The 13345-nt window shown below is 36.8% G+C and overlaps 1 protein-coding gene across 1 annotated transcript in view; it reads right to left on the bottom strand.

Moving 5' to 3' along the window:
* LOC100115005 overlaps positions 1-2800 on the bottom strand; it is a 28519-nt gene extending 25719 nt beyond the window's left edge. Inside the window, exon 1 of the mRNA XM_008213093.4 lies at positions 2515-2800. The gene's annotated coding sequence lies outside the window, so the exon portion shown is untranslated. The remainder of the gene's footprint in view (positions 1-2514) is intronic.
* Between the last annotated feature and the right edge of the window lie 10545 nt (positions 2801-13345).

The raw sequence follows: 13345 nt of genomic DNA, 5'->3' as shown, positions 1-13345 counted from the left end.
GTGTGATTCGCGTGCGACGAGCTCTGGCTCTTGCTTGCTACCATTAATTGCACGATAACTCGCACGGCGGCCTCTTCCAACCAACTGTACACCCGGACGCTTATACCTATACACCCATGCATCACTTTCGTTTCGATTCTTTCCTCCTCGTTCTTTTTTTATTTTGCAACGCGGCCTTTGGTTTACTTGCGACCCGACGCCTACGCTCGAGTAGGAACTGCTCTCGTTTATTCAAACAGCCCGCGCTGAGATGACTTTGAAGAGGAACCGTTATATGATTTTTGGTAATTGACGCGGTAGTGGATGGGACGTCGAGATCTGACGAGTGGTTTTGAAACACGACTGTATAATGAATTTCTAATTGGATCTGTTTTGGAGAAAAATCGTTTACAGATGGAAAGAAAGTTTTCTTCCTTCTTTTTTTGTCAGCTGCGAGTGTTCTAATTTTCTCACGAATTTTGACACGCTACGATCGCGTAATGCTTCAATAATACATAAAAAAGTAGACTTAGGGCATTGAATATCTAAGCTTCGGAAAACACTTTCTAAATTCAAACAGAAATTCAAGAATGTCAAGTGCAGAGAAATCTAAATCGAGACTCGTCAGATTTGTTATCTTTATACATTGCACAACACAGTGGATCACGCAGCCTTTTTGTTCCCGTAGAATCTTCATACGTTCCACAACTGACCGACTCCTCGCTGCAACCCGAAATTCATCGGTGAATTTCGCAGTAGAATTAAATGACCGCGTGCAGAACTAAAACCATCAGCCACTAATTTTTATACCCTTCCGATTTCCATCTGCGCACCGTGACACCGCAGCATGATGCAGCACACGTCTGCAGCGGCGCAGGTCAGGATCTCCTCCCTTGTGCATGTACGAGAAGTCGGAAACTTTGCGGTCGAAAAATCGAGCTCTTGCAATTTTGAGGGCACACTGAGCAGACTAAGTTTTTTACATGCGCGTAAAAAATCGTCAAAAACGACCGTCCCTATCAAAAGTTGCGAGCAATTTATAATCAGTGTGCCCTCAAAATTGCAAGAGCTCGACGTTTCGACCGGAAAGTGTCGGACTTTTCGTAGAATGACTCATGCATTTGTCTCGTGTTCTCGCTTCACTTTCTCGGCGACGTGTCGCGTCGTCTCTCCGCTTCCGTAGCGTGATTTTCTCATTAGCTTCTCGCAATTTAACGCTACCCTTTTTGCTCTGCTAGGGCGATTTTACAGAAGATCGTTGCCGATGGCGAACGCCGCGACCGATTCGTGCTGCAGCGCTCTCGGTCCTTTATCTGCAGCACGGCTCTAACGCTGTATAGTCTCTCCTTTGCGCGCGAGCTATTGCGTAATCCAAATTGCAATTTAATTTCGCGTTTTGTTCGCTCGTTTCCGAATGATTGCGGTTTTGTAAGCTCTACTGGAGAGGTTTGTTGACTACTTATAATGCACCTTTTCATTTTATTTAAAAAATTTTTTCGATTAATCTGGTATGATGCTTCAGATCAATGCTCGAGATAATATTCTTAATTTGCGAGTTTATAATACACATTTTAAATATCTAATTATATGAATACGCCGAAATCGATCAGTAATAATTGCTAGTCCCGCTTGAAATATGTATTTAAAAGGAAAGTAGTAAAAATTGATATGGGTTAACTCAGCAATAGTTAACTTTAGTATCGAAATAATCAATTCTGTACCCCGTTCTCCTGCCGTTAATTAAGGATAATGAGCAAACATCACAATATGTTTTCTTCGGAAAACACTTTCTTCAGTTATTATGAGATACAATTTCAATATAGCTGCTCCTTCACGTGGAATTGTTGTGCGTAAATTACACGATGACGGTTATCGAGATTTCTATAACACGAGGTCGTAGATTTCAATACGAAAGCGTGACTGTCTTGGAGGCGATTTTCGATACCATAAATTTTGGCTTGATGATGCGATTGTAGATAACCCTATGGCTTCATGTCTTCTTCAGACAACATTATTAAATTATTGCCGAAATAGATGCCTATCACGATGAAGTTATAAATTCTCGAGTTATATATAAAGCAGCTGGTCTTTCGGGAAAGTTTGTAGTTCGAATCTAATCAACTTTTTAAATATCGATTTTCAGTTTTCTAACGGCATCAAGTATGCGTTAATCGGTACGTTATTGACGCCTTTTTTAGACTACTCCTGCGGAACATGTACAAGTACGAGTATAATCACACACGCATCGTATGTAATCCAGAGATGAGTACAAATTTAATGACAGCATAAAAGCGGCCGTAAACCGCCACGGTAAGCGAGCATCATGCGCATCAATCATCCAAAAGTAAGTCGCGCATTCAAAAATTATGATCACGCTATAAACGCGAATTTATTTATATAGATTCGGACGGTAAAACTGCCTCTCAAGCGTGCATACCAATAATTTTGGCAATTCGCTTTCAAACATAACGGCTGTGACACGAGGACTAACTTCATCGTGATATTTAAATATAAGTAACATTCTCAAAAACTCACCGATGGATTGCTCTCAGTCGCAGGGATGCACGTCCGAAAAATCGCGTCCGAAGCGAAACCCTCGGCCAAATGCAGCAGCTGCCTTCTCGGCTTCCGAGTGACAGGAGTAGAAACTCGAGTGTGGAGAAAAAGGAATCAGGCAGAACGGAAGAACTCGCGAGTCCGCGCTCGGAACTGCCTGCGAGCCTGATGTTGCAGCGTGCGTATGTATAATATTACGTGTGAGAGCGGCAGTGGGCCGCGCGCGCCAGCTTCAGAACTGAGAAAGTCTCGAGAGCGAATTGCTGGGAGCATCTTCACCATTCAAGCTTTATATAGGCATTGTGTGTCCCCTTACCCGCCGCCGCCGCCGCCGCCGCCGCAGCCGCCGCAGCCGCGCATAGAGCGAGAGATTCGCTACGCGCGGGGGACCAGTATATACACGTATATTTTCCGCCGCCGCTGTCCTTTACTATCGCATCGCCACCGCGACTATCCTTCCTCCCTCCCATCGCCCCGCGCGTAACCTTTCTCTAGCTCCTTACAGCTAGCTCGCTCTCACTTGCTCCCCTTGCGCGCTGCGCGCCGATCTCGCCCCCACCTTCTTCCCATCCTCTTCTTCTGCTTTCCGCCGGCCCGTAACTTTTAACCCTGCTTTCGCGATCGGCGAATTTCGCTGCTTTTACCGGCGATACCTTTGAATATACTGTCATTGAGAGCTGTCGAAAAAAGAGATGAATATTTACGCTTGCGCTCTGCGCGTGTGCTTTCTTGCGCTAAAAGGATGAAATTCATTAAGAAGGTAAAAGTGTTTTTAAGAGGTAGCGCGCGGGCCGCGTATTTCATTGAGTAACTCCATAAATAATCCTGCGAGTTATTGAAATTCACTTTTCGCCGTCAATATTGATCGGTTTCGTCACGCGTTATGCGCGCCTGTATCGCGGATGAAGCATAAGGACCTTGGGAATTCGTCAATTTGCAATGACACAATTCGACGGAGTTGAAACTTTTGTGCTACTACCGGCGCGATCTGCATACGTGAAAGTATATTTTGGCATTCGCACTGTATTTCGATCTGTAACACTCAGAACGGAAATTTAATTCGGCACCTCTATGATGGTGCCTATTTTTGTATGAACGATGTAATTGTTGCGTACAAACCGCGATTTTCACATACGTCAACCTCAAAACATAAATATCATTTTGGTATATGGCAAGTTTCATGTAAACGTATTATTGTAAACCAATAGTGTTCTGAATAAGCATATCTGTTTTAAATCGTAGTCTCTTCTTGTTCTGCGCAACAATGCTTTCTCAAAGTGAAAGCCAAATAGTCAAAATAAACTTACTTCAATAAGTTTTTAATTTTCAATTAAAATATAAAAGAAATCGATTTTAATTATTTATACTGTAGTGTAAAATGATTACTGTAACTACAAATATGTTTATATGAATACTATTGAAAAACGAATATCATTTTTCCTACAATTATGTAACCGCACAAGGAACTGAAAAGGTTCTACAGATAATTTTAATTTTTATATTTGCATTAAAAAAGATAAACAAGTTGTGTTCTATAAAAAAACACATTTCTCTATAATTTGAGATTATTTGATAATTAGTCTTGCGAACAAAGTCGAGTTCCGACTACCGAAGTCTGTTTGCATACTTTTTTACACCCTGTTACTCTCCCTTTTTCTTTATTTCGTCCCGTCATGCTGTCTTAATTTACAAAATATGCTATATAGTTTAGTTTATTTCAATTAATATAATTTAAAATCCGATTGTACTTTTTAAATTGTATTTTAAAATGAATGCCACTGCCATAGTGAACTAACGATGCGCATCTTCAAATAAATACCCTAGTGGAAATAAAAAATGTAATAAAGTGTAATAAAATATAAGAAAATGTAACAAATCGTACCATTTTGTACGTTTTTATTGGATTTCGGACCTTTTTCACGTTTTATTACAGTTTGCTACATTTTATTACATTTTGTTACGTTTTATTACAATTTATTACAAATCCATTGATTTAGGATTTTATGGGAGTCTCTTCTTTGAAACGTCAAATATAACAATACGTAAAGAAGTATAACAAAATGTAAAAAATTGTCTGTAAGCGTAATATTATATAAGAAAATGGCGACTTTTTTATTTTCTTACTTCTGCTTACATCCTTTTACTTTTTCTTACAATTTCTTATGCATTATTACATTTTATTATAAAATTAATAATTAAAAAAATATATTGACTATATTAGGCGGTAAAATAACATATGTAATAAAATGTAATAAAGTGTAATAAAATGTAAAAAAAGTTAATAAATCTGAAAATGTAAGAAAGTGTACAAAAACGTATGAGAAAAAAGGTCCGAAATCCAACAAAAAGGTACAGTTTCTTACATTTTCTTACATTTTTTGACGTTTTATTACAATTTATTACAATTTATTACATTTTTTTCCACTAGGGTAGTAATAAGATTTGAGGTAATAGAAGAAAATCAATTTAATGTCATATACAATTAAAAGTACGATTTTTTAGTATTTCGATTCTTTCTTGAAAAAATAATCTGTAATCACCCTGGTAGAAATATATTAAATATATTAAAACTATATCTACAGTAAGATATGTAGCAAATTATCATCTAGCATAAAGGTCAAAGTAATTAACAAGCAAAAAACTGTACAATAATAAATTTTATGTAACACGCGAACGATTTTCGCGTTTTTCGTACCTATTAATAGGGACTAAAGTGACTCTTTTTTGACCGGCGGGCAAAAAAGTTATTTTAGCGGGCAATAAAAACCTTTATTGCCCGCATATTCAAACAGCGGGCAATAATGGCCTTTATTGCCCGCTAAAATGAATTAGCGGGCAATAATGGTCTTTATTGCCCGCTAAAAAGTCTTTATTGCCCGCAAAATTTGTTTTTGTAATTTAAAAAAAAAAAAGTTGATTTTGATAAATTTGCATTATTTATTTATTTTATATAATGTTTGAATAAGACAAGAGCACGGTTGCCGTGTCAAAAAATAGTCACATCAGTCCCTCTTAACACGTACGAAAAAACGCGAAAATACGTCCGCGCGTTACATAAAATATGGTGTGCACCAAGGGCTAAGTGGGCTTTTTGGCCTCGTGGATTTTGCAGTACTCGTCTGCAGCTCGTAAACGCCCTCGCCTTCGGCTCGGGCTAACTCGCCTTGACTCGTACTGCAAAATCCACACTCGGCCTAAAAAGCCCACTTTACGCCCTTGGTACACAATATACTATTACAGCACAGTGTGGCTAAAATCCGCTGTTAAGTCAGGCCTATCAGTGACTAAAGTAGTCTTTTTTTGCACCGTGTTTATCACACTCACTACGCTCGTGCGCTAACCTCACGGTGCAAATAAGGACTACTTAGTACTATTAAACTATATTAGTTATGCTTGATATTCTCCCAATGTTATTTTAATAATAAAAAAATTCAGATATAAAGATCAATGTAACTAAAGTCTTGGTTCAAACTAGATCACAGCTGATTTTACTTGCGTCAAAAGATGTAAATATTGTGAAATATAATCAGCAATTACTTTTTTGTATGATTGTAATAAATTTTAGATGGTTTCTAATGATTATGTAATTGTTTTCAATGTTCTATTCTTATAGCAATAATTGTAATTATTTGATTCACGTATAGCACAGTAATTTAATTGCATTCAAAGCATCATGTCAATGTCTTTTCAATGTCATGTCTCGTCAATTCAATGTCTTTTGCGTTACTATATCAAGAAATTATCATGCTTGATGATTATTTTAATTTATTCAGTATAATTAATTCTTAATTATATTTTATCAATAGAACAATATTTTTCACTGTTTTTCTGAATCTATAATTCATCTACAGTAAAAAAATGCTGTTGTATTCTATAGTATACGTAATACATACGAAGAGTGCTTTCAATGTGTGTCTTATACTAGACATGTGTCTGCTAGTCATTGCTTATACTTAAAAATTTATTTGTAACCTCAATCACTTTGCGCCTCTTCTATATTGTACACTCTTACTGTAGGTATGAGATATTATATTGTTAGTTCCAATGCTACTGCTAAACCTAACTTTTCTTTTTATGTGACAAACATAAAGGATGATTCGTGTGTAGAAGTTGTTATAGAATCACTTGAAGCCATGTTCTATCAAATCTTTGAAATAAATTGCGTAATGAAAAGTGTTAAAACCGAAAAAAATAGAAACATTGTCGCGGAAAAGCTTGATTTGCGCTTAGTTTTAACATTGTATTATCTGTTGTGTTTCTAGCGTTAACTTGCTTTTATTGAAATCTACTTTAAGTATATCACTGACTAACAAAATAGCCAGAAGGCATAATACACTCAAGTTATGTATTCAGCAATCCAAGAGTCATTGAAACTTTTTCATAAAGAGGCACGAGGAATTATTTTTTATATACATTTTTGCAACCGTTTGATTACCCCGAAAGTGTAAGTGAGAAAGTTTTCTTAATCACACACATCGAATGTGTGTCTTCGCCCGGCGGCTCAGCCCCGAAGTCATTATAAAAAAAAAAGATTACAAACGCGGCACCGCCTAATTTCTCTTGTGTCATCTGCGCATAACTCTATCATGGATAATCAATGAAGTAACAGGAAAAGCGCAATCGAATCAAGATTACAAAGATTATGGGAATATAAATACCAGCAGTGATGAATTTAGATTCAGAATTATAAAAGTCGATCGGCTTTAATCGTACCTACTTTAAAAGCCATCGTATACTTTTCTGTTATCGTCGTTGCAAAATCTAAACTATAGAGTCCATGTCGATTACTTTATAATCCTTCAAGAATATAACTTTCAAGCAATACATGACTTTTCTTGAGATTTGATTATTTTCAAGGTAGACGCACCGATCGCACTTTATCGCTTCGCAACTCGTGGTATATTCACACAGAATAAATTTTCTTTCATCTATTTTAACTAGGAAAGAAGCCGTTACACCTTTAAAACTTGATTATACATAAGGAAAAAAACGCATACTTTACGTAATTTCAAGCACACAATAACATTATACGGCCGTATATAATATCTCGCCCGATCAAGATCGCGGAGACAGCGGAAAGAGTTAAGGTAAATGAACCTCAGCACAGATACCGCGCAGCATCGAACATCATTTTTTCTAACGACCACGCGTCAATGTTACGTGTCAAAATTTCTTCTCGCAGGAGCGTACTTTCTTCCGCAGGTAACTCCGGCAGCAGCAACTTCGAAAGATTGTCTTCGTCAATTAGAGCTTATTTGCCTCGAATTATCGGGGAAATCATCTCGCACCCGCGGCAATCGCGCCTCCAGTCCTTTCTCTTGTTCTCGCTCTGTACGTGTGATATGCTTATGTGCAGTGTATAAATACTCGTCGGAGCTCTCGTCGCTGTACTTGATAACGTCCGCCTATGCGGAGCTGCTCGACTTTGCACGTCCTGTCTGCATTGTTCGCAGAATAAATACACAAAATCATAATAAGCTGCGCGATTTGCATGGAAATTCTCTTGCCTTAAAAAAACTTTGTCTTTCGTATACCTACTAGCAGTGTCTGCGTGTAACACTTGATGATGTCGCAACGTAACTGGTGAGGCTCTGTAACCAAAAGCATTTACGATATAGGTAAACAAAAATTATACGGCTTGCCCAACGCATGGTCATCATAAATTTCTAGCCTAATACTTTAATAACCTGCACGTCTTGATCAGATTGCAGTAAGCTGTGCATCTTCATCATTGATAATTTGTTGATTTGAATTCCAGTTGCGATTCACATTTAAAGTGTCACATATAATATCATGACACGAAACGTCACAATCAGGACTTATCTCATAATTCGACTCTATAATACTCTGGTATAATACTGAGAACATAACCATGGCATGCACTTTATACACCTACACATCTAGATTTGGTCACACAAAATGGGCCCATTTTTTCTGACGCAACCACTTGCAGTCTCTCTCTCACTCTCTCTCTCTCTCTCTCTCTCTCTCTCTCTCTCTCTCTCTCTCTCTCTCTCTCTCTCTCTCTCTCTCTCTCTCTCTCTCTGCTGCTGCAATCATATGCGGACGGGTGAATGATCATCGAGATAAATGCACCTAACAAATTCAAAGATCAGTGTAACGAACAAAGTGCGTAATCGTGATAACTCAAAACGTTGTGCTCGTAAGGATGCGAACAAATCTATTTATGCTCCTGTGAAAAAGTATTTCGCATTTATTATTAAATTATATATGTTAGAATATAAACTGAGTGATCATTACCAATTGCCCTAAAAGTCCTTATGTAATTTCTGCTCTCCCATTGTCAGTGGAGATATTTTTATCATTTGCGTAGATTTTTCTAAAAATATGGCATGCATTGATACACGTGGGATTAAAATATTTTAAATCAGTCTTAATAATATATTGTGTACCCAACAGCGTAAAGTGTGACTTTTTAGAGCGTGTATGGAGTTTGCAAGTCGAAGATGAATTATAGGGGAGAGGCAATACTATAACTTTTCTATAACTTTTGAGTTAGGCGCACCTACGCTCCGCCGGTAACATATATGTCATATCTCACCAAAACTAACATTTGGATCGTCGGACTTTTCTGTAAGCAGCGGTTATGCGTGCGCATGACCAGTGTAGTACTTAACTATAGCTTAAAATAATAATATAATAGTAAGCTACTTAATTATAGCTTAAAATGGTTCGTCGATACTAAAAAAAAGATCAGTAAAAATGCCGTGTGCTCAAAAAAGCTGTCAAATGCCGCATATGCTGCGGTAAGGGATGACTGACCTATAGTAGCGACATGGGTCGCCAATATGATATAAAAGCTTCATCTACGTCACAGCACTTACAAATATAAAAAAATTAAGTTTGAAACATAATGTGTACAATTTTCTGATTAATTTTTTCACCCCATTCTGTATTTAAATTCAATCTGTATAATATTGCCCCGAGACCGTTATACCCTGGGGCAATCCTCCTCTTTTAAAAAAATGATGGCCTTTGTTGTGAAGCATTTAATACGTGATTCTGATTGGTTGCTGGTTGGCTGCCTAGGCAACGAGATCAGAACCGCGCTTTAAATTCATAACCCTCAAAACAGTCATAACTCATAACCCTGGTAGAAATGTTTGAGGTTTTTAAAATGAAATGTGGAAACCTTGATAACAGATACAATATACGTAATATAACGTAGTATTACAACATGTGTATTGAAAAGTAACACCCTAACCCTATTTAAAGTAGTAATAAAGTGTGTGAATATTATTTAGTTTTTTTTAAATGTCAGTGAGAAGTTCAATTAAAAGAATAAAGAGTTTGAAGATATACTGTGTCTCTGTGCCCAAAGTTGCCCTCGGTAAGGTTTGAGGGGTGAATTTAAAGAAAAGTTCAGTATCCGAGTCAGTAAGTTTAAGTCTATCATTATACAATGCTCTTTGATTTGTAAAAAGGCTACTATAGACAACTAAAATATGACACTGCCACTTCCTATGTTACCTAGAAATATGTAACCTAGATGATTCTGATTTAACTGTTTTCGTTTATATTTTCACATCCAGGCTCATGCGAATTTTATAATTGAGCAGGTCAAATTTTAATTATAGCCAGTTACGCAGAAACTACTATCACTAACACATTGTATTTCTGGTTTCTAGCATATTTTTACACGGAGAAAGTGATAAATGTTTTGGCTTTTTTGTCAAGGTATTAGGTAATTAGGATTTTGACTTTTAATAGTTGTGAGAGATTTTGAGACCGATACCTGTTTTTCCATTTTTGCATTTATTCTCATTCAAAAACTAACAGGTCTAGAGAACTCATATTTTGCATATGAATGAATGTGAATGCAAACTCATGCTATACGACTAAATAATTATCATGGGTGTTGTAGTCGAACACAAAAGTATTTCAGTTAACGTTGATTCAACTTTAAATATCTTTCCACAATCACAAAAGAAATCTATATGCAAAATATGACCTCTCTAGACCTGTTAGTTTTTGAATGAGAATAAATGCAAAAATGGAGAAACAGGTATCGGTCTCAAAATCTCTCACAACTGTTAAAAGTCAAAATTCTAATTGACAAAAAAGCTAAAATACTTATCACTTTTTTCATCTAAAAATACACTGGAAACCAGAAATACAATGTGCTAGAGATGGTAGTTTCTGTGTAACTGTCTACAAGCAAAATTTGATACGCTAAATTAAAAAATTCATATGGGCGTCGATGTGAAAATATGAATGACAACAGTTAAATCATAATCGCGTAGGTTACATGTTTTCTAGGTAGCATAGTAAGTATCTGTGTAAAATTTCAGTTGTATAGCTTTTTTATAATGCAAATAAATGGCATTTTAATGATAGACAAACCCACTGACTCTTATACTGAACTTTTTTTCAAATTCACTATTCAAACCAATGATGACGACATTGAGCATTATTAATATATTTATTAAAAAATAGTTTTGAGGGATTTATTAACATGTTTACATGCTTATAAAATATTAGCAGACGTTAGTGCGCCGCCCAACACTTATGGTAGATTTTCTACCAATGTTATTAGACAGAGTTATAATCAAGAGCGCGCGAAGCGCGCCTTCATTCCTAGTTTTATAAAAGTTATGCTTCGTTAAAGTTGTAGACGGATTTTTACAGTGGCCTTTTAGGGAGCTGAGAATTTTTGTACAACTCTAATCCAAGTACTTGATACCTAATTGATTGATTTTTCAGTTCCTTTTAACGGTTTTAAAATATAAAGCGACAAAAAAAATCGTTTACTTCGCCCCCTCTCCCCTACATGCAATCACATGAGATCAAGGATTGTACCCGCCATTTTTTTAGCGCATGTATGAATTTTTGCGTTTCTTTTTATAAAAAAATTTGCGATTGACAAAAATATAACAAAAGTATGTATTGTACCAATAAGGGCGTAAAGTAGGCTTTTTCAGACTGAGAGTGTATGGATTCTACAACATACGAGTCAACAGTGAGCTATCACAAAGGTAAGTGCTTTCATAAATCTGTATTATACTATTAGTATAAGGGTATATATCTGTATTATACTATTAGTATAAGGGTATATATCTGTATTATACTATTAGTATAAGAGATAAGGGACTCTTTTTTCAAAGCTATCCAAGTGTATTTTCATAGCTATATAAAATGATACAGTATCATACTTTTAAACATTTGAAGTGCTGTATCTTGAATGATGCGGTTACTAATAAATTTATGTACATATAATTATAGGTATTATCGGTTATTTTTGTAACGTAACACTTTCAGCTTCAAAATGCACAAATGCTTTATGTAACATGTGCACGATTTCTGCGTTTTTTTTGTATATATTAAGTGGGGCTAAAAAACTCCTTTCAACCGTCATGCAAAAAAAAAAAATTAAAAGCCCGCTTTTCGAGTAGCGCGCGTTTTTGTTTTTTTTGTCCACGTATATATGCAAGCAAAAAATTGAAATACGGCCCCAAATAATCTTTTCAATAATATGAAGATAAAATTTATTTATGTTTGTACACATATGCATACATTTACCGCCACTGTTAAAATAAATTTAAGGATTTAGGTCCTCTGCAAAATCCAGCAAAATAAAAAACAATTTTCTAAAAATTTACACAAACATTCTAAAGCCCAATAAACAAGTCAGCTGCAAATTCTTCCAAAAATGTATTTAAAGTTAAAAAGTTAAAATTTAAAATACTTATAGTAATAACAGATCCCTGCAATACTAACAGCCGAGCCGATCAAACTTGTAAAGTGGCGCTATCAGTATTGGCATCAAGCGCGCATGTGCAGCGCGTGGGCGGGCGTGAATGCGGGAGAATTCAAATAATTGAGACTGCTAAATTTGAACGCCCAAAAACTGCTTAATCTCCAAGGGGGAATTCAAAGGCAGAAAAATGAGGAAATTCGAGAACGTTGCAAAAAAAAATGACGTGTATTTTTATATTGAAAAAGGAGCCTTATTACAGCTACAAAGAGAGGAGAAAAAAGACCAAAATATATCATCAAATCACGTACCACGTGGTCATAATATAGCGGACGATCTAAAAGCAACGAATGAGAGTCCACATGTGTTGCTCATCAGGTAAATCGAATAATCGTAAAATTTTGTCTAGCGCAGAGACCGAGAGATGCCGCCTCGCATCGGCTTACCCGCTCGAGAAGCAGAAGCATGTGTAGCTCCACCGCATTGTGTACTATATATACGTTATACCTAATACACACTTGCCACATCATCAGAGCGCTCTCAGCGGGAACTGGGAGACACGATTGACAGAAGAAGAAGGCGAAGAAGAGCCATGCTCGCGTGTGGGGGAAGGGATAAGGGAAGAGAAAAGCAAAAGAGATGGAAGACGCAAAAAGCTTCCACGTTCCTCGGTCGGCGCGCGATGCAGTGCGCACGATCCTCCGCTTGATATAAGATCGGGAGACGATTGCTGGCGCTCCAGAGCCGTAGACCGATTGTTCGGCACCTTGAGGTTTCTTTTCTCTAGTCTGTTTGTCGAGAGAACGATATCGATATTTTTATCTATTTTGAAAAGCCTACTTTGACTTATCTCAAGACTCTTAGATTACACATGCGAACGCTTTCTATTTGCCCTGAAACGAGAAGATGTTTATAATATTTATCGCTCGAATAATGTTTATCGATTTCGCAAGAAGCGGCAAGTAAAATATTGCCTTGAAAATTGTTGACTGCAGCGAATATTTGAACCGCGCGCACACGTAACTTTTTCGTTTTGTTTTGTCTCTTTTTGGTACCGGTCTTATGGCTGCAAGGCAAATAAACCGAGCGCTTATG

This window comes from Nasonia vitripennis, chromosome 1, assembly GCF_009193385.2.
Source record: "Nasonia vitripennis strain AsymCx chromosome 1, Nvit_psr_1.1, whole genome shotgun sequence".
Taxonomy (NCBI): domain Eukaryota; kingdom Metazoa; phylum Arthropoda; class Insecta; order Hymenoptera; family Pteromalidae; genus Nasonia; species Nasonia vitripennis.
This window is presented reverse-complemented; position numbering and strand designations above follow the sequence as displayed.